The following is a 19,949-nucleotide window of genomic DNA, read 5'->3' as shown; positions in this document are numbered from 1 at the left end:
CTGTACCTCTTCAGGGCTTACTGTTTCTTGGATTTCTATCCAATTCAATAGTGTGGCACCTGAAGGCATCCATGACCTCAAGTTTGGTCTTATGTTGTCTGGTTCCAGATCGTACAGTGTTAAGTTACCATGCTGTACTATGGCCTCCTCGGGAACTTACAAGAAAACTGTTTGATTAGGTAGCTGCATTGTGGTAGCTGTATCATGCCTGTCACGAGTCATAGTGACAGTTAAATGTGGTGTGCTTACCAGCCATTTACTTCCCACCTGCTCTTCATGGGGTTCATTAACCTCCCTCTGCTCGTTAGTACCTTTACACCCTTCATTGGTGAATCGTTTAGACACAGCCAATGGATAGCTTTGGTAGCCATACCCATCTCAAGATTTGGAACCGAATTCAATCTTGGATTGCCTTCTGGGTGAGCTATGAGCGATGGGGTTAATGTCACATACTCCTCTACTGAGAAGAGTGGAATCAAGTGGGTTGGGATTTGTGCCTTGGTTAGACTGGCTACAGTGGCACTAAACTCCCTTAACAGGTCTTGTGTCAACATTCTGGCCTGTTGCACACAAGCATAAACCCACTGTATAACACCAACAATCATGTCCACTGGTTGGGGAATAAGATTTAACCCTGTTGCATAGGAAGTTGCCTTTAGGGTTTTCCCTAAGCTTTCCAACTTTTGCTGCTGTTGATACAGTCTGTCACTACCCTCTGGCATCTCTGACCCCTGCCTTCTTGGGGCAGTCAGGGTGAGAGTGCCAGTAGCGCACAAACCTACCAGAAAAAGCAAATGTACAACAGTGGTGGCAGAAATCAGTCCTCCCAAAAGTCTTTTCGGTGGCTGATCCCAGTCATCTCCTTCTGAGTGACTGTTGCCTTTCTAAGCTGGCGCAGCGTGTACATGGTGTCTTTCTCAGTATGCCATGTGGCATCTTGGGCACCAACATCCTGGAAATCTGGGGAGATCTGACACAGCTGCTGATGCTGCTCCTCCTTTTCCAGGCCATCTGCTTTTTCGATTTGTCCATGCCTGTGCTCTAAGAACCCTGCAGGGGGCGGTGCAGCGGTGGAGCATGCCTGACCCTCGGCTGAGTGGTCATCTGGAGCACCTGAGTGATCTGGGATTGTTACCCCATTCTCACTGTTCAGGTCCACCCTGCACACTTCCTGATTGAGGAATCCCTCTATCGGCATGTTTACAATCGTTCGCTGGGGGTAGGTGTAGGACACCTGCTCGCTCCCCCCTTCCCTCGCTAGTGGTTCAGGGAGCTGCCCCAGCACTGGGATAGCTAGTTCACTGTCTTTGAACTCACTATCACTCACCAGGCCCATGTCAGTGCAGGCGGGGATTCTGACACCCCTCTTTGCGATGTCCTGCACTGGCAGGTGGGTGACTTGACCATCCAGCTCCAGTCTGGGTGAACCACTGTTGGTCAGACTCAGACTGACAGACTGAGCTGGTGGCTGTAAGAAAACCGGCTCGGCTTTCATTCCCTGTCCCTTCTGGGGGACTGGGTGTGTTGGCAACCCTGCCGATGAGGCAGGAACAATCAGGTCAGTCTCACTCACTACCTGGTAGTTGTGAGAAATAATGTTACCTGACTGCAGGTTCCCTGGGTCACAGCAGAGGGAATCGGCATCTGGGATCAGGTGTGTCCACAGCGCAATAGTCTCAGCGTCCAGCTGGACCTCCTGTCTAACCTGTGAATGTTGCACCAGGGGCACCTGGTGGTGGCCCTATGACAGCTGCTCAAGCAGATCCTCACTAATAGAGGACCTGTCAGGGCTAAAGGTGAGGGCTACATCACCAACCTGCTCTCCTGCCATCTGGATCCTTTCCACCACTGCGGGGTGGTGGTCCTGACCCCTCTTGGGTGCCAGGGTGCACAGGGAAAGCTCCTTTTCATCGCCAGGTGGGGAGATCTGCTCCTCTTTAGGGATGTAAAAGGTGTGTGCTTTACCTGGTGGATCGGGCGGCTGCTCGGAGCACCGCTCCTGTGGCATGGAGGCTGTTGGGACCTTGGCCGGGGCTTGACTTCCCTGTATATTCGGGGAACAAGAAAATATTTTTATTTCTTGTCCAGAGGGAACAGAAGGAATCTCTGCATGGGCTTCTGTGTTCGGTGGGCACTGTGTGAGCACAGTCTGCCTCTTGGCCCCTCTTTCCTTCTGTACAGAAGGCTTAGGAGCCTTGACCTGTTTCCACACCTTGCCTTTCTGGTGATCCACCAAAGGTTCCTCTCTGAGTCGCATGCCCTTTTCTTTTTCTACCCGTTTGAGCTTGCCGTGTGACATCAAACACCTTTCAACCTCAGTGTCAATCAGTGTCTCACTGTGTAAGACATCTCCCATGGCAGACTTGAGGTAAAAGCTTCCTGCTTTTCCTCTGTGTTTTACTGCCTGCTCTGTGACTTCAGGGGTGGAGTCAGCACTCACTTGAGAGTGGCTGACCTCATCCAGGCAGGAACCCTTCCGCTCAATCAGATAGACTGAGGGAGGGAGAGGGGGCGGGTCTCCGCCTCCTCCAGTGGAGAGTATCAGCTCATTCACGCTTCCGGCAGCCTTGGGGAGCGGTTGTCTCTGTCCTAATAAAGCTTGTTCAAGCCTGGCCAGGCGGGTGGCTACTGAATCCTTTTGTTCAGCTTTTTCTAGCCCTTTCCCTCCCCCGGTGTTCTCATGGCACTTAGGACGCTGGGTGCGGTCCTGTGTGAGTGCTTTGGAACGGGGCTTAGCCAGCTCAGGAGCCTGTGCTCCTTCGAGCAGGGGGCAGTTAACCCTCCTGGCTCTGATGGCGAACACAGTCGCTTTAACAGCTTTTTGCTCAGAGCGACTTTGGACATCATACTCCCAGGCTTTCTGGACGAATCTCTTAATATCAGTCATTTTCATGGTCTGTGCATCTGTATGCATTAAGATCATCTTTCTGAGTGATGGGTGGAGATTCGCAATGAATAAACCCTTGAAATGTGTGTTCTCTTCGCAACCCTCAGCATTTCGCCCTGCAAAATAAGTTCGTCTAAGTCTCATAATATTCGCGAGGGGACTCTGCTCTCTCGTGCTTAATGTTAAGAGCGGTGGCTATCGCAGCAGTTGGGTCAATAAACGCACTGTATTCTTCGATAAGTGCTTGACATAGCTGCTCAAAGTCATTGCAGACTTCTTTCATCTGCCTAGCCATCCACTCATGTACAGCTCTGCTGGTAGTTTTCCTGACCAGAAACACTTTCTCCTGTTCTGTGGCGTTTGGCAGGTACTGCAGGTTATACCTGAGGTCCTGAATATAACTCTCGATATTATTCTCTGACACTGCGGGGTCAAATCTCTCTATGTCCTCCGCTAGCTCTCTCAGAGAATGGAGATTTATTCTACTAGCTTCTCCGCTGACGGAGATATGGAAGAGATCGTGGTCAGACCTGTCGCTGCTAGAGAGAGTGCTTAATAGCGACTCGAATTCAGACCTTTTAGCAACCATCGTTAACTTAAAGAGTAGTACGTTTAAGTACGAAATCACAGTTTTACCACAGAAAACCACAAGATCAAGTATGCAATCAACCCAGTAGATTGCAAAAGATCACAAAACAATCAAGCACTGCTTAAAGAGCAAGGGGAACTTTTTCTTTCGGCTTTCAGCACACTGTATTGTCGTGTATGAAACCCGCGGCGTTTTATATGAATTATTCCGCTTGGTTGACTCATTTCAGTCTTGCCACGCCCCAGCCAGGGACGCCAAATAAAGTAGATTAAACCGACCCAGGGACGCCAAATAATGTAGGGAAAACCGGCTCAGGGACGCCAAATATGTAATCATAGTGGCTCTCTGAAGGCACCAGTTCTGTAAGGTATGGGCATTTACTGAGACAATTATTAATTGTAGCAGTAAATCACAAAGTTGATTGTTTTGATGGCTTTAGAATCCAACCATGCGACATAACTCAAACAACGCGCACACACAGGTACTAATACACGAGGATACATTTATTAATACATAGAATATGCATGTAAACCTAACAGATCTTGTCGAGAGGGTGTTACGAGTTCGGTAATAGGGACCGAACTAGTGAGTGAACCCACTTGCAGGAGCGAACAAAGCCAAGTCGTAAACCGAAAGTAAACCGTAATCGTAGGAACGAGCCGAGAGTCCAGGGGGAGCAAGATATCCGAAAGGGAACGTGTACCGAAGCCGAAGTGTGATCCGAAGTCGTAGTCCGTAGAGCAATCCGAGAATCCAGAGGTAGCCAGTTATCCAAGACAGAGCGAAAGTACCAATCCAAGCCGAGATCCGAAAAGCCGAAGTCCAAAGGCAAAAACCGTAAGCCGAAATCCAAGACAAACACACAGTAGAAGAAGCGCAACCAGGAAGCTCGATAGGGAAAACCAATACTGAGCAACGAGGTAGGGAAGGACAGGTGTTTAAGTAGGATGAGACGGGGGTGTAGTGGTGAATGGGAAAACTGATAGGTGAACTGATGGATAGGGGCTACGCCTACTTCTGCATCTTCCGTTGCCGAGAGGCACGGATCGTAACATTACCCCCCCCTCTACGGGCGGCTCCTGACGCCCTAACGGGACGATCCGGGAAGTTAAGGTGGAAGTCTTTGATGAGATTGGGGTCCAGAATATCCTTCTCCGAAACCCAAGAGCGCTCCTCCGGACCATAGCCTTCCCAATCGACGAGATATTGTAGGGCTCCACGAGACCATCGGGAATCCAGGATTTTATTGACCGTGTAAGCAGGGAGTCCATCAATCACTCGAGGCGGTGGAGGTTTTTGTTGTGGTTTAGACAGTGTGGATCTGTGAAAGGGTTTAAGGAGGGAAACATGGAAGGTAGGATGGATCCGAAGGGTAGGAGGCAAGGCCAGTCTGTAAGTTACAGGGGTAATCTGGGCGAGGACACGAAAAGGACCAATGTACCTGGGAGCAAGCTTGCCAGAAGGTTGCTTAAGAGGAAGGTTACAAGTGGACAACCAAACAAACTGACCACGTCGAAGTCTGGGTGGGATCCGGCGGCGCCGATCAGTTACCTTTTTCTGCTGATCTGAGCTGCGAAGAAGGGTGGCTTTGGCCTTCCTCCAGAAGGTCTTCAGGTTAGAGATATAGTCCTGAACCGAAGGGACCTCTGTGTTGGGGTGGGAGTCAGGGATCAGAGGAGGCTGATAACCTAAGGCACACTTAAATGGAGACATGCCAGTAGAAGTAGTATACAATGAGTTGTGTGCATACTCAGCCCATGGGAGCAAGGACACCTAATTATCATGGGTAGAGGAGATATAAGTCCGTAAATAGGTCAGCAGTTCCTGATTTATGCGTTCTGTCTGACCGTTGGCCTGAGGGTGGTAAGCTGAGGTAAGTGAGACTGAGGAGGTTATGGGAGTGACCACCGAGCTGAAGTTTCGAATAAACTTCCTGTAAAAATTAGCAAAGCCGAGAAATCGTTGAATGTGTTTGAGGTTCTTGGGTGTGGGCCAATCAGTAATCGCCGAGACTTTACTCAAATCCATTTCCACACCCTCTGGAGAGATGACATAACCTAAAAAATGAATCCTTGAAGCATGGAAGGTACACTTCTCCAGTTTGACATACAGTTTATTCTTGATGAGCCGGGAGAGTACTTCTCTGACGTGGAGAACATGATCCTGGAAGGAATCAGAAAAAATTAGAATGTCATCTAGATAGACCAAGACAAATCTTTGTAGTAGATCACGAAAGATGTCATTAATAAAAGACTGAAACACCGCTGGGGCATTAACCAAACCAAAGGGCATGACCAAATATTCGTAATGTCCATGGGTAGTCATAAAGGCCGTCTTCCACTCGTCCCCTTCCCGAATGCGGATTAGATTATAGGCCCCTCGTAAATCCAGTTTGGTGAAGACTTTGGCTCCATGCACCGACTCAAGTGCTGCTGGAATTAGAGGCAAAGGGTACCGATTCTTGATTGTGATCTCATTGAGACCACGATAGTCAATGCAGGGACGAAGCCCACCATCCTTCTTTTCCACGAAAAAAAAACTGGCACATGCTGGTGAAGTGGATGGACATATAAGTCCAGCTTTCAGAGAATCCTGTATGTAGACTTTCAGGGCCTCAGACTCAGAACTGGAGAGTGGAAAAATACGACCTTTAGGAGGGATAGTACCTGGCAGAAGGTCAATGGCACAATCATAAGGTCGATGAGGTGGGAGGGTCAAGGCCTCCTGCTCATCAAAGGCTTCCTGTAGATCGGAATATTGAGGGGGTATGGTAGGAACCCCTGAAGGGGATGTCGCCGTGAGTGCAATTCGTACTGGTAGATGACTGCAGTCTTTAATACATCTGGGTCCCCAAGCTAAAATTTCTTTTCGGGACCAAGAAATGTTAGGGTCATGCTGTTGTAGCCAAGGAAAGCCCAACACCAGAGGATGTGTTGGGGTCTCAAGGAGATAAAACCAGATGTCTTCCACATGGGTGGCGCCAATCTGCAAACTTATAATTTCAGTTTGCCATCTAATGAGTCCTGGAGATACGGGGGAGCCGTCGATCGATTGAACACGAAGTGGTGTAGTCACCGGGGTCAAAGGTAATTTCCAAGTTTGAGCGATGGAGGCATCAATAAAGTTTCCTGCCGCCCCTGAGTCTATAAAAGCTAGAACAGGTCTCCTTACAGTACCCCAGAATAGTGTAGAACGAATAAAAAATCCAGAGGAAAACTGAGGGGATTGAGAAATCTCACTCACTTTAGGAACTTGAGAAGGGGGGCTGCGCCTCAAGGACGAGTATGAGGCAGGGCAGGCCGCTTTAAAGTGTCCTAATTTCCCACAGTACATGCAGCGACCCTCTCGTTGGCGCCTCTCTCGTTCTTCCGGGGTTAACTGGGTTCGGGCTACTTCCCTAGGTTGATCTGAGTCGAAAGATCTGATAGGAGAAAGCCGAGGAGCCTTTAATATTGAGGTCCGAGATCTTTCAGCACTCCTTTGACGAATTCTGATATCCAATTCCAATACTCGTGAAATTACTTCTTCCAAGGTACTGCCCAATTGCGGCATATTTACCAGACGATCCTTTATTTCTTCACTGAGTCCTTGACGGAAAAAAAAAATTAGGACCTCGTTGTTCCAGTGAGTCTCCGCTGCTGCTACTTGAAAATCTATAGCATAGTCTTGTACAGACCGGCAGCCCTGGTGGATGGAGGAGAGGCGGAAGGCAGTGTCTTGACCAACTACAGGATCACAAAAAACCCCCTTAAATTTTCCTAAAAAGAGATCATAATCCTGAATTTCAGGAGCCTCGTGATCAAGCAGAGCAGTAGCCCATTCCAAAGCGCGGCCGGTTAGCAGTGAAACTATGAAGGCGATCTTGTCCTGAGGAGAAAAAAAGGTTTCCGGATGGAGCCTGAAAACCAGCGCACACTGTGCTAAGAAGCCCCGACATTTCATAGGGTTGCCGTCAAACCTGTCAGGTGGAGTTAGTGGAAGAGGCCGAGGGGCAGGTGTAGCAGCTGGCGGGGGTGGAGCCGAAGCGGCAGCTCCAGCGTTGCTTCCTAGATTGCCGATGGGCGGCATTGCAGACAGGTGCGCAGAGATCTGTTGGACAGAAGCCTGGAGCTGGAGTAAGGCTTGTCCGTGCTGATCCAAAGCCGTGCGAATCTCCTGTTGCTCCGCTGGGTCCATGTTAAAGGGCTCAGTATTCTGTTACGAGTTCGGTAATAGGGACCGAACTAGTGAGTGAACCCACTTGCAGGAGCGAACAAAGCCAAGTCGTAAACCGAAATTAAACCGTAATCGTAGAAACGAGCCGAGAGTCCAGGGGGAGCAAGATATCCGAAAGGGAACGTGTACCGAAGCCGAAGTGTGATCCGATGTCGTAGTCCGTAGAGCAATCCGAGAATCCAGAGGTAGCCAGTTATCCAAGACAGAGCGAAAGTACCAATCCAAGCCGAGATCCGAAAAGCCGAAGTCCAAAGGGAAAAACCGTAAGCCGAAATCCAAGACAAACACACAGTAGAAGAAGCGCAACCAGGAAGCTCGATAGGGAAAACCAATACTGAGCAACGAGGTAGGGAAGGACAGGTGTTTAAGTAGGATGAGACGGGGGTGTAGTGGTGAATGGGAAAACTGATAGGTGAACTGATGGATAGGGGCTACGCCTACTTCTGCATCTTCCGTTGCCGAGAGGCACGGATCGTAACAGAGGGTTATCAGAATACAAAAGGTATATATTCAATCAGTTACAAAGAGTTACATATATCAAGAGGACATACGTTCAGTATATCATTCATTAAGACCGTTTCGTAAAGTGAACTTGGTTACAACTTCTACATTAGATACTCAAAACAAGTACATAACTCTTAGGAATTAAATTGATATCAACTGATTTGGATAACAATTGAATTCTCGAGCTGTAATGCATTGAAGTTGAATACTCATCCAATCTTTGGGGATTAAGATCTCCTGCGGGCACAAAGAAACAGTTGCAGGCTTGTTGCTGTCCAATCCGCGCTCTCTGGCTCCGTGCCAGGCTGTGCTGTGCGGCTTGCGACGGTGCGCTGCTGATGCTCATTGTTGGCTTTAACTAACAAAGTTTGTGCACAGGAGAAAAGATGACTGTGGGTCCCAGCAAGTCAGGAAGAGGACCGGTTCGTTCCTGATGAAGAGCTAGTTCTGAATAGTGATTCAGCTTTCCACAGTTCCGACCTGTTCACGAGGCCTGCTGCTGGTTACTCTCTGGCAACCTCCACTCTAGACTCTTAGAACAAAGGAAAGTTCTGGCACTCGGACAGACTGGCCGTTCCGTGGTTGTCCGGGCTGAGTCTCAGGATGGTCAGGAGGCGCGCTGCGAGAATGTCCTGCCCTTGGGAGCCTTCTGCTCCTGGGCCGTCCTGCCCTGGAATTCTCCTTTGAATTCCCTTTAGAATCTTACTGAATCTTGTTGAATCTAAATCTGAATCTGAATCTGAATCTCTCAGGCTCTCTGTGTTGCCTGTTTTTACCTGGAGGAACTTCAGCTCATTGATTGGCTGAAAGTTCCATGGGCATCAGAGTCCCACGTGGGTTACTCGGCCCTACCAGTCCCTGATTGGTTGATCAAGGTGAGATATGAGTCACTTACTCCTGACACTTAGTAATGCAGTCCAGATGTCCAACTGGCACTCCCTAGACAGATAGGCGCCAATGGATGACCATTGATCATGATAGCCAGGCTTAGCTTAGTGCATCCCCCTTTGGGAGCTGTCCCTTATCAAAAGAAAACAGCTTTAAATCAGCCTGCATGAATAGCTTCTCTGTGGCTGCACCACAGAGATGAAGAGAGAGATGGGGCCTCATTTGGGAAAGCACAGCAACACTTAATTCTGTCTTATTAATAAGCATTGCTGCTACAGTATCATAAGGGAGGACATGTAGCAGCTGCTCCAAAATAATGGCCTCACCAATCTCCTCTTTGGAACACTGTTCTGGGCGAATCCATCTTCTGTACCGACCCTTCAGGCGGTTTCTGTAGGTGTTTCTACTGTTGGAACTATGGTCATCTTGAAGCACTGTTGGTATGTTTTCGGGGATATATAAAATTTTGTAAGTAATGCCTCCTTCAGGTCACTGTATATGTTGGATTGGTCCTCATCCATGGTGCTGTAAGCCGCCAAGGCCTTGCCTGTAAGCAGAGGCACTAGCCAACAGGTCCACTCCTCCTCTGGCAACTTTCAGGTTCTGGCAATTTGCTCACATGGCAAGAGATAGTTTTTGATGTCCTCACCTTGCTTGTAGGGGGGATCTTAGGCTCTTTCAGGAACATGCCTTCTGCTGAAGCACGTGTAGTAGACATGGGTGAACCCTGATTCTGATCCGATGAGATCCCTCTGTACCGAGGGGTTTTGTGAATTTACTGGGAAAATTAATTAATTGTAGAAGTAATCACGAGGTGATTCGTTATGGCTATTAGAAAATTAATCGATCAGTGACGCACACACATGGATTCAATAAACAAGATATTTTATTTATACATAAATTGTGCAAATAAAATATATATGGGCTGCCTGGATTCAGATAGCAGATCTTGGATTATCAAAGTTCAAGGTATATAATCATGAAGAAATGCAAAACAAAAAGAGATACAAACAAAGAATATGCTTCAGTATACCATTTGGCTATGCTACCGTTAATCAGTCTACATTAGCTACTCAAAAGAACACAATATGTATTGAATTGATATCAACTTATGTTGAGGTAATAATTAAATTCTCAGGATGCAATGTAGAACACTGGGTTTACTTATCCAAATATCGCTTTGTATTTTCTGACATGGAAACCAAAGACCAGCTAGCAGCTAGTGGATCGGACAAATTAGGAGGAGAGGTTTCTGCTGTGTGTCTCTGTCAGGGACCTACTAGTAGTCCGGCTGACTAGTAGAAAATGTCTCTATGCACAAGGGGGAAGAAACTTGGTTTGCTTCTGGTATAGTGCTGCTGCTGAATAAAAACGTATTCAGGTTTTTGACAAAAGTCCAAACGTATACGCATGTGATCAAGTGAAGCAAAAACATTTGCGTTGGCTAGCGATTTATGTACGGGCATTCTCAGAGCCAACACTTTGCTGAAAAAAGGTTCCAGTCCCTATACAGATAACACTGGCCGTCACATGATTGCTTCTGAGGGTGTGAAAACGTCTGGAGAAGCAAAGTTTCTGAGCGGTCTTTTAAACCACAACCAAGACAGGTGATGATTGGTCAAAAATTTAGTGGGCATTTCAGACCCACGTGGGGTTACCACGCCCTGCAGGTTCCTGATTGGTGGGTCAAGGTGAGAGTTGAGTAACAATGACTTCTGACATCTAGGACCACAATCCAGATGTTCCCAAGAATCTCACAGACAGATAGGCGCCAGGAATGGCCATTGATCATGATAGCCAAGCATGGCTGAAAGCATCCCCATTTGGGAGATGCTCTGTTTCTGAGAAAAATCACCTTAAATCAAAACTAAATGAATAGCTTGAGAAAGAGAAAGGGGGCCTCATTTAGGAAAGCACAGCAACACTTAATTTTGACTTATTAATAAAAATTGCCGCTTCATATCCCCCCTTTTTGGAGGTCATGAGGTCCTGAGGCATTGTTGCCTTCAAACACAAAACAGAGTTAAGTGGTGTCCATTGTAACACAGAGAACATTAACATCTGATATTCACATTACCCCTAGATACTTGAAGAATCTAGATACAATGGGTAACACCTGGCAATAGAGACATCGAATAGAGACATGTGCAAGCTATCGACAAACTGACTGATATCGAATAGAGAATAGAGACATCGATCAGTTCCTGCTTTGTGACAGGCTTCGCAGTTTTCAGAACGTAGTCTTTCAGCGAATGCCAAACCATCTCTATCTGATTTAGATCTGGGGATTCGGCTGGAGTTTTCACCCAGTTCACTCCTTCTGTTACAAGCCTCACCCTTGCTGCTGTGTGTTTCGGATCGTTGTCTTGAAAGAGACGGTGCCTTGATCCAAAGTGCTCCCTGATATATGGGGAAGCATGCTGTGTGACCACGACTTCCTCGAAGAATTCACGGTCCATAATTCCTTCGAAAATAAGAAGTGGTCCCGGGCCTCTTCTAGATATACCCCCTTAGATGTGAATTTCAGTGGATGTTTTGGCTTTGGCTTGTCCACATATCTCCCCTTTTTGCAAAATGACATTGTTGAAAACTGTTCCAGAGCCACTGTTGTTTCGTTGGTGAAAAGTACATCCTGAAATGCCTCCCCCTGTTCAATCCATTGGAGCACTTGTTTGAGTCTTTCCTCTTTGTTTTTTACCCTTATCATGGGGCATGTGTTGGTTTTTCTGTATCTCCATCCAAGCCTCCTGCGCACTCTTCTTATCGATGTCGGACTAACGGTCGCACCGAGGTCAGCCCATAGCTGTCTTTGGACTTGCATCGCCAGTAGCTCATCATTTTCATCAGTCAGTTTGTCGATAGCTTGCAAAATAGGACTTGAAAAAAAAGAGATCAACAGTTAGTTTTAAAAATAATGTGCATAGTTGAATTTACATGCAAGAAAAGTATTTTTAGAAAGTTATTTACCTTTGAATTGTCCTCTGTTTAGATTCTCTTTGCCTCCTCTCCCCTTTATAATCTCACTGTGCTTTCAGAAACGAAGATGTCCATCGAAGCCAAATGCTGTACAATGTCCTGTGTTGACTTCCCGTTTCTTTTCATCTTCATTATTTGGTGTGAGAGAGTCTTTGTGATTTTGCCCATTGTCCGTCTCCTTACCAAAGTGATACAGTGGTGCAGCTTGAATTCTGTACCTATATACTGTATGGTATGGTACAGATAAAACTTACACCATACCGATGAGCTAATACCAGGACACCAGGAAATGTGTCTGATGCATTAGCAAGTTAAAACAATTGCGTCGAAAACCTGGGTGTAACAGCTGTCCCTTTTTCTGATCACTCGCTCTCTGGATACACGTCTCACCTGTCCTGTTCTTTGTTTTCCTAAATTGCTGATTATGCCTGCTGCGATCCAATCCTACCCTCACACCTAAATAAGACTATTTTAAATTTCTTGGCGTGGTTCATTGTGCAATTAACCCTTGTATGTGCTGTCCTTAAGGTGATATCACAGAAAGGTTATACTGCTATTTCCTTAGATACGCGATTAAAAAAAATACAAAAAAATTTGAATCCCCGGCGGAACACATTCCATAAGAATCAGCGCGTTTATATATCGCCTTTAAAGGTGGCTTCTCAAAACGCTTTACAGGATAAAAACAACAATAACAGCATCAACAACAATATTGTATTTCATTGCACTTTGACAGAGCATCCTTAAATCAATTGTTGACTCTACTCTCTTTACTACTAGTTTGGAGTGACTGAGCTCCACTCTGTACCACACAATGATCACCCCAGAGTCTCTGCCCCGGGTGATTTGTGTTTTTTTGACAGAGGGCAAAAAACTCTCTCTCGCCTGCCCTCCCCCCCGTGTATTGTCTGTTTTTTTGTGCTGTCCTTTGACAAAACAAGGCTCGCCAGATAATGTGAATCGAAACCTGTTTTTCTAGCTTTTAAAGTCGTGTGATGTGTAAGTGGGAACACATCATTATATCTTACATATGAAAAATACATAATATAGCTCCCAAACAAACGCAAACGTGTTTTTTAATAAGATGCTTTTATTCACTCATAATCCGACAATTTCAGGAAGACTAAGGAAGGATTAAGGGAATTGTCATCTTTTGTTGAAGCTCTGTGAGCTCGGTGACTTTGAGACCATTTGTTATCCCAGGTTGTTTGAATCGCCACAATTCAAATAGAGAAAAAAGAGCTGACTGACAAGATTTAAGATGTGGCTGTCAATGTTGGATTAAAAAAAAACACATTGCCCGACGTTTGTTGCATTGCTTGAAAAATAACTTTATTTCGAGAGACTGGATAAGTTATTCAAGTGTTTTTTTTTAACTTCCTGAAAAACAACTTATAATTTAACTATATGTGCAAACGTTTTATGATATGTCGCTGTTGTGAATGTCTGTGGAAATGTGCTGGCTGGACAGGAGGCTCTACTGTATACAGAGAGGGGCAGGAGGGGGGGACAAGCTGATACATACTCTTAGAGTTTGATTAATAGGTAATATAATATAAAAATATAGTACTAAAAATAAGATACACTCTACAGACATTCACAACAGCGACTGTCAGAAGATAGGACACAGCGGCTCAGACACCCGCTGAATGGAAAGGGGCACTTTAATGTTCTGTATGGCTAATACTAAAGCCAACACTTTAATATTCTTTTCTGTATGTTTAACAATAGTGGGTACTGGCCAAATTCATCCCTGCTCCCGTTGTTAGGTGTTAATGTGTTGTTGTTAAGTGTGAATTTGTACCTGTTTCCCTGAGGTTCCCTTTTTTCTGGAAAACCATAACTCTGGTCTTGTCCAGATTGACTGGCAGCGCCCAGGTCTGACAGTGCTGCTCCAGCAGTGACAGGTTTTGTCGCAGCCTCTGTTCTGTGGGCGACAGCAGGACCGGGTCGTCTGCAAAGAGCAGGAACTCGATTTCTGTAATTAATGGAGATCAGTAAATTAAGGGACAAAACAATTGTTACGCCCGGCTCCTCAATGGGCTTTGACGTGCTAATGCATTGGTTTAACAGTCCGGGTGTGTCAAGCCTCTAATGTCTCCCGACATCGGCAAAAGTAACCTGCCTTTCATTGGACGGGAAAGCAAGAGCCGACCGCTACGCCGCCCTCGTGTTTCGAAATCTTGTGACTTTTGAAATTTACTGTAGGTGGACCACGTCTGTAAATTTCGATGGGTCCAGAGGCAAAAGTGCCTTGCCTTGCAATCTCCGGGAAACCATTAATAGCATGGTGAATTGAAGATTCTCAACCCTTACTTCGTGCGACTGGAAAAGAATTTGTGATCGGATCAACGGAATGCTTCGTAGAAGGAGGCGCTCTTTTCCTCTAGTCTAACAGTCTGTCCACAAACAAAACATTCCTGTTAGACAAGAGAAATGTAAAAAAACATTTACTTTTTGTCAGTGAAAACCGGTGTGTGTGTCTCTCTCTGCTGGATGTCCCTCTCACTCTCTTTAGTTTTGTATTTAACTTATTATATGATAGTCAGACTTAATGTATATTTGAACAATGAAAATATATTTTTACAAGATTTTACATTAAGCACTTAAAATTAATATGGTTAATAATAGTAAACTGTAACATGCTGTAACAAGATCGGTTAAACAGCGAAGAAAATGCTTTCAGAGAAAATGTTTCAGGTGTGAAGAACATAGATGTCCAATGCAATTTCAACCAAATCTGTTCCCACACACCCTGCCCCCACTACCATTAGAATATACACAAACATTTTAGCATTTCATTCTGAGCAGAAGACCCTCACACCTGAAGAGTGCTGGCTGTGACGAATTAAACCGGTTTTACAGGTTTCAATCACAGACCATGTGACATGGGAGTCAGGAAACTACAGTAACACACAACCAAAATCCGCAATATGGAAACAGAACCTGTGTAATTGTTGATAGATGATGTACTCCTAACATTTTTTCAAGACGAACTACAACATTTAAAAAATGACTTGTATGTACTTGATATCTCTAATCAATCCACAGGTCCCAGCACAAAACGAAACTAAAACGCATACCGTTTCGCGCTTCTTATTAGTTGCTCAAAAGTAATTTGACCGTATGAAATGCATAATATAAACCTAAAAACATATACGGGAGCAGTACTTAAGCACTGTAGTATCGGTGTTAAGACATACCTCTCAAATACTGTAAATCAAGTTAAAAATATCTCAAGACCGATTCTGGTCATAATGAAACCATGTTTCGTGTATGTTTTCTTTTTCATCTTGAAATAACTCATTTCTAAATACCTTTTTCACTGTTAACATCTTGCAGCAACTCTGCAACAAAATATACACTCTGACAGTTCATCCTGCTACCAACATTAAATAAAACAAATCTTAAGATTTCTATATTTATGTCTTTATTTAGTGGTTTCATTAGTGACAAAGGCTAAACTTTCTTGGAAAAATGTTTTTTATGTGCTGTGGAAAAAACTGACTTGCTTTAACAAAATATGTTTACAAATCCTTTCACCTGGCATTTTCGTAGTTAGAAATTATGGAACGCTCTGTTAAAAGCAAGGGAGTTTTTATGTCCGTTGCAGTTCTTTTGTAACATGAATATAATTATATCGTTATTAATTTCTTGAGATACGCAATTCCATATTATATTCCCTTTTAATCAAATTCTAAAAGTATGCTTGTTGACTCCGGTATCACGTTAGTTAAAGACTTCGAAGCTTACAATGTTTAGGGAGAAATGGAATACTGGTGTGTATTTTTTTCTTTAAAGTACCGAGACCAGCCATATACTGTATGTTTATGTTCCAAAATTAATATCGTTTATGGCCTTCACACGCGTTACGGTATGCTCCTCTTCTTTTTATGCTCACCTACTAAGATTTCCCTTCAGTGGTAAAATTAGATATGAATATTCAATACTTAAACGGGCACAGTTAAGACATTAAATATACATATACATACTGTATACAGTACAGTTTGCATACGGTAATATGTTTATGTTACGCGATTAAAAAATAAATAAATAAAAATGAAAAGTCCAGCACCAGCTGGATTTGAACACACAACCTGACAGTTGGTAGTCACACACCTAGACCAGTAGGCTACAAGACAGCTCGCATGAACAGGCAGGCGAAACAGCCCTACACAGCCCTGTCGCAGTACACGGATATAGTCATACCGTTATTAAATTCTTGAGATACGCGATTCCATATTATATTCCCTTTTAATCAAATTCTAAAAGTATGCTTGTTGACTCCGGTATCACGTTAGTTAAAGACTTCGAAGCTTACAATGTTTAGGGAGAAATGGAATACTGGTGTGTTATTTTTTCTTTAAAGTGCCGATTCCTGGAACATCCCTCTGAAGTGGTTCCATAAAATCTGGTATACGGAAAAGAAAGCGTTGATAAATACAAGTGTCTTTTAATACACTCTTTGCTGTGCTCTTGAGGATCCTTGTGATATTTTAAGCTCTAGTTGAATGATAGGTGTCGCATTTTAAATCATTTTCGTAGTTAGAAATTATGAAACGCCCTGTTAAAAGCAAGGAAGTTTTTATGCCCGTTGAAGTAAAACAAATGCCTGACAAAGTATGGCTTGGACAGATTCCAAGTGCTTGTACAAATGTGCTAAAGAAATTATACTTTGAGTATACAGCTTGTCCAAAGCCATCCATTATTAATACTATTAGTAATATCTTCAGTAAAGGCTTTGATGCATAAATATTTCTGATAAAGGTAGATTGTGTACTTTTGTCCAACTGAGCAATCTTGCTTTCATAAAATATACCAACATTTTAATGACTGATGATTAACATGCTGTAATACACAGTTCAAAATTAAAGGCTCAAATGCTGTACATGAGAGGTTAAGCTCCCCCTGGCGGTTTTACAAGGCGACGCCGGATAGTTAGTCACGTGACACACGTGAACTGCGTGATACCCCGGTGGGCGTGTCGCTGTATGCCGCGAAATACCTCACCCATTTTGAATGGCTGCATCTGTACTAGAGATTATGGTACTGCTTCAGAATGGTGATTGGCTGACACCATCTGACACCCCTCTAATTGGGGATAAAAGACCTGCTGATCTGTTTTACTCATCAGGAAGACAACAACATATGTTGCTTCTATTCAAAACGCGTATTTTAAGTTTAATTTAGAAGTAAAAGCCTTACAGCGTACACAGATTTCTAAACTGATCAGGAGGAAGAATAATCACTCGTGTTTTGTGTATAAAAAGTGGTTATTAACTATCGAAACCTGTTTTTATTTTGCCTGGCAATCTACCTGAATGCTGAACTACATTATCTGAGAAGAGACACAATTGAACTAGTGTTGATAATAAGAGAGAGAGTCCCCGTTACCCCCATTTTGATTTAAATCGCAAATGCGTGTTTAATTAAATGTATTTTTTGATTCACAATCAGACAAATGCAACATAAATTGTTATCTTTGTCTTCTAAGTATCTTAATAAACTTTCAACATAGCTTTCTCCCCATTTAGATTTATTTTTCTTGGGATTTTGGGATCAAATGTGGAAAGATTAGATTGTAACCGTTTTTATTTTGAAATACATTTTAGAAAATTGTAATCTATACTAAAAAGCTGTATTTATTTAATACAACTCGATTCTTATATTAATGGAGTTTAGTTGATATTGTTTAAAGTTTTAATTATTTTAAATTGTATTACAGCATTGTACACATGCTTAAAAGGTAAGAGAGAAAACGCAAGCCTTCTTCAGGTGTGAGGGTCTTCTGCTCAGAATGAAACGCTAAAATGTAATGTAGGCTCTAAATGGGTTCAATTATGATTTGGGCTTGATTAAGGTTGCTGCCTTTCATCTAAAATCCTGCTTGATTCCTTCTAAACTAAAAATTAGATACAAGAAGAGAAGAGGCTCTGGTGAAATTTCTCTTTTTTTAATTTCTGTTTTTTCTTGGAAAAATATCTTACCCGCTGCAATCCGGACACAGAAGGATTAAAAGTAGCCAGACAGGCAGGGGGGAGAGTGAGTTCTAAATAAAGAGGTATCCAGGTAACAGTAAAATGGGCGGACAGTCTGGGGAGATCGCCCATTTTCCATGTAAGTAGTTCCCTGGTTCCGCACCCCTTGGTGTTTCTCTCGCTCTCTCTCGGGTCACCTGATCATTAGCTTGAAAAATTTCAGTGCTTTGTGTATATTCTAATGGCAGTGGGGGCAGGGTGTATGGGAACAGGTTTGGTTGAAATTGCATTGGAGATCTATGAAACCTGAAACATTTTCTCTGAAAGCATTTTCTGCCCAGTTTAGCCAGTCTTGTTACAGCATGTTACAGTTTACTATTATTAACCATATTAATTTTAAGTGTTTAATGACATTTTTTGACCATGCACAAATATTCTTATGTCCATATTTTCGCAAGGGAATCAGTGCGAATTGTAATACTAATTAAATGACCGCGGGCACTTTCCACCCCCTATGACAGCAGGAACATTCCTATTCTTAGCTCAGCAGCTTATTACAATATAGGGTGTTCAAACCATTTTTTTTTTACACAGTGATACAGCGTTGCGTTGTGAATCTGTTCTTCCGTGTTTACAAAGAAAGTGGAATACAGTGATACTATCTGCTATATAGATACATATTTTTAGATATTTAGACCCTTAAATTAATATCATTATTAATAATAGTGATAATGATAATCGGCCAGTGAAAGGTCTGTTGCCCTTCACATGAATGCCTGAGGCAAATATTTCTGCTTCATTAAAATATTTATGATAAAGGTGGGTTGTGTACTTTTGCCCAACTGAGCAATCTTGCTTACATAAAATATACCAACTTTTAAATGACTGATGATTAACATGCTGTAATACACAGTTTAAATTTAAAAGTTCAAATGCTGTACATGAGAGGTTAAGCTTTATTGGCTCCTCCTGGCGGTTTTACAAGGTGATTCTGGATACTTTATGGTATGACGTCAAATGACGCGTTACAGCGCATGATACTGCGTGAAACTGCGTTTTGATGCGACACGCCCACCGCGGTGTACCCCGAAATACCCCACGTGTTTTGAATGGCTGCATCTGTACACAGACCAGCAACAAGCATTAGTATCATACAAGTGCCTTTTTTATTTTCTAAATACTCCAACATTTACCATTACCACAAGACACAAGGAAAACAGCATTCAAAGCAACAAAAGGTACTTCCAAGGGTCACAATGAATTCCTGAGGGTCAGCTGTGCTTTTAGGTGATGAGGAGAGGGCGTTAGAAAGTCTTGATGGTATGGAGAAGAAAAGCCACACATAAAAGAGGGAATTTTTCTAGTTTCCATTTGGACTGTATCGGGAGTCCTGCTGTATGCTGCACTATATTCCCCTTTGTTCAGTATCGACTCACCAGACCAGTTTCTTTGCTCCTTGCCCCCAAGTATTAAACGTCTCTCCCCAGTACTTCCATTCCACTGCCAACTGCCACTTTTCCAGAGGAGAGAGAGCTTCCTCTGTTCAGGCTCAGATATTTTTATTCTTTCCGTTAGCAACTCCCCCTCAGGGGGTTTTCCACTGTCTCTGTCAGGGGCGAAAGTGTCCAGTAGATTATCAGGAGGGAGCTTGGGTCATTTGAGCAACAAAAGGTACAGTGTTTGAGAGCTGTGAATGTGCAGACCTTACGAGTCATGGGCTCTTGTCACTTTTTTATTTGTTTTCCTGCTCTCCCCTCTGCTCAAGGTCTGATTCAACTGGCTAAGCAACCCCTGGGTGTTTCTAAATTGTTCTTAAATCATTACTATTATTCCCTGACCCAATGTCTGCATTAGAAAACCCGAAGTTGAAAACTTTGGGGGAGGCAAACATTGACACAGTCCTGGCCATCAA

This window comes from Lepisosteus oculatus, chromosome 13 (genome assembly GCF_040954835.1).
Source record: "Lepisosteus oculatus isolate fLepOcu1 chromosome 13, fLepOcu1.hap2, whole genome shotgun sequence".
Lineage (NCBI taxonomy): Eukaryota > Metazoa > Chordata > Actinopteri > Semionotiformes > Lepisosteidae > Lepisosteus > Lepisosteus oculatus.
The sequence above is the reverse complement of the archived record's forward strand: the minus strand, read 5'-3'. Positions refer to the sequence as shown.